The sequence below is a fragment of the Melanotaenia boesemani genome, chromosome 19, assembly GCF_017639745.1.
Source record: "Melanotaenia boesemani isolate fMelBoe1 chromosome 19, fMelBoe1.pri, whole genome shotgun sequence".
NCBI lineage: Eukaryota > Metazoa > Chordata > Actinopteri > Atheriniformes > Melanotaeniidae > Melanotaenia > Melanotaenia boesemani.
This window is the reverse complement of record NC_055700.1, coordinates 27,616,326-27,619,564: the sequence shown is the minus strand read 5'-3', so window position 1 is coordinate 27,619,564 and position 3,239 is coordinate 27,616,326.

The following is a 3,239-nucleotide window of genomic DNA, read 5'->3' as shown; positions in this document are numbered from 1 at the left end:
ATGGTCTTTGATCTGAAAACTGATTAGGAAACACCGCTGGTTAGAGAACCCACCCGTTTCGATGGTACCGCTGACGAAGCTGTAGCTGATTGTACATCACTTTAGATAAGCGTCTGCAAAGTACCCATAAAGTACATAATAATGTTTGCTTTTATATAACCTGCCATTCTGTGTTCACCATAGGTCACTGTGGCATCAAACTACCGAGCCAGCAGTGGCACTGAGGCATTTACCACCTGCGGGCTAGGACGCTGCTGTGGAGAAGAGGAGGCATAAAGAGAGATATGTTTTAATAAAAAGTTTAAATAAAATGTTTTCTGCATCCCTGTTTTAACGTCTTCATTACTGCATTTCATATTTTAAATGATGGTTTCTAGTATAATCGGTTTCCTGTTGCAGACGTGAACGTATCAGTGTAAACACCAATGAAAACAGATGTATAATGTAACGTACTTAAATTCAGTTAAGATATCTTTGCTTATTTAAAAGCTGTTTTTTAGTGTTTTAAATTGCACTTTATACTAACAAGTATGGGGGAGACATGCAAAGACACATGAACGTGTGCTGATGGTTTCTATTGTTATCAACTGAGATAGATTAATACAGTGGAGGCCACAGTCCTTTGTTTCACTAACGAGGCCTTTTAAAAGGCATTTAATAGCATAAAAGTATGATGACATGCAAACACGTATGTTAACCTGATTTTGGAAGAAAAAAAAAGTATATTAACAGAGCGGCGCTGCTAAGTGCAAAACATTAGTGCTCAATTTGGATCAGGACTTACCCACGATAGTGTCACTACAGAAGGTAGGGCTTAGTGCGCACTACGCACTACCTTCCAGTGCACTCATGTAAGTGCACGGTTTGAGACACACTCCATGCCAAGCACCAGACCATGTCTCCAGAAAGAGAGCTTAAATCTGTTAGCACATTCTACCGCTAGGTGGCAGATTTGTGTACCGCCTGTCAATGATCAACTGCCGACACCCAAAAGCCAAAAGACCTAGGAGAAACACTGATCAAGTAGAAGTAACAATCTGGAAAAAACACCAATGGAAATACACTTTACAGTGAAAAGTTGTAATACTGGAATAATTCAGCCATGTCTCAATTGTTTCGTCCCCCAAACTGGGAAATGCTGAAGCCAAACTGGGAGAAAAAATGACCATTTTTTCACCTCTGCTGAACTGTCTGTACTAAAACCTTCTAAAATCATTTACTTCTGCTTCACTTTTTTTATTTGTGCTCAGTGTTGTTTTTGTCAATGATGACAATGACAAATTTATTTAGTTGATGAACCTTTTTTTCATGACGATAACAAGACAGAGACGAGCTAAAAAAGGCTCTCTGATGACGAAAACATGACAAGACATTTATGAGATTTCGTTGACGAGATGAGACGAAAACGTTCAGGGGCTGATTATCTGACATTAAAAATGCACGGCATTGCTGCCTATTGTGAGCGCAATCTGTCAGTCAGCAACTGCTGCACATTGGCCACGCCCAAAACCAGATGTGCAGCGCGCACACAGACAGTTTATTCATTTATAGATAAATCATAGTGGCAGCATCAACGAAGACTAATAAGCATTTTTGTCCTGAAGACTAAAACAGTTTGTGCTGTGTGCCATCTTTGTTTATTCTTCACCAGTAACACATATACTGGTATTCATACATCATATTTCCCTTTACTATCATTTCAAAAGTACAAACCTTGTGGTTGCAGTGATATACTCATGTCATTATCGGGATGACATTTTTGAGCAATGGCCTAAAAAATAGGTGCAGGCTCAAAGGGTTAAGCTGTTTTTTTGTATGAAAGTGGTTCATGTTGACACATGGTCACATGGATGCCCCAGCTTATAACAGACAGAATATCCCACTGAGACAAAGCAGAAAGCAGTTCCCATTCCATTTATTCCACATTGTTTATAAATAGACACAGACACATATGTTGAAAGTATAAAAAATACAAGATTACAGGATTTTCTAGACATTTTAGTGAGGTCTCTTATTTGTTGCCTTTATAACATGTTTTTTAAACTTTGATAATAAAATGAAATAATGGTTTTTTTCTCAAACAGCATAAATTTCACTTTCACAAGCCCATTCACCAAGCATTTAACTATCATTAATGTCGTGTTAAAATTAAAAGAAAGCAGCAGAAACAGAATCACATGCAGCCAGCCAACATTTCACCGCCTCTGTACAGCTCGTCCTCTCATGACACTCGTCTTCTAAATATATATGCTTCAAGTTTCATCTGAAAAAGTTGATATTATGAGAGGAATTTCACTAAAAGACCACAACCTGGTCAGCTTCACTCACAAGTCTTCCATAAATCTTCCGTCAGGTTTCTTTGAACCATATATTAGAGATATCAGCATTTTAAGTATATAATATATCCTGGCTGAAAAAAGACGTGATCTGTGTGCTGTCAGGATTTAGGATGCTACAAATATAAAATCCATATGTGTATTGTAGGAAAAAAAAAACAAAAAAAAACAGGAAAGAAAGAAAAGAATTAGGCATCATGGTTAAAGTGGTATTAATACATTTTCTAAATATTTTTTTCACCCATGACCAAAGTAATAATTCTGATTTCTAAAACCAAAAAGGACATCATACATGTAATAAACCTAATGCAGCACAAATACATAACTAATTACTTATTTAAGCATTTATGCACCTTACCATATAGCTACTGCGCCAAATCTGGCTCACTTCGTTCTAAAGACAATAACTCCTAATATCTCATATGTAAATATCTTTAAAAAGACAACTCATAAACCTTTGTGTTAAAAGAACTTGCATGGTTTGTTGGTATTTTTTCTCTAGATAAGTCTGACTATTCACAGTGTTTAAAACTGAACTGTGCAGGCCGACACCGAGAAGTGGGGGCTTGTCAGTGGCATCATTTTCATTTCCACCCTGGAGGTTAGGACACAGTCCAGCTTTGTTCCGCTATTGGCTCTTCCCTAAAAATATTATAGTTTTGTCATCAAACTTGTACCCAGGAAACAGAAACATTTGTGCTTATTTAAATGGATGTTTCAAGTAGCACAATTTTCATTTGTAACTTTTAGATAATGAGGATAATTTACAGAAAAGCCACCAGCTTTCAACGTTTTCTCTCAGTTTCATATATATATATATATATATATATATATATATATATATATATATATATATATATATATATATATATGATGTAGTAGTTGTAGTAATAATATTAATAA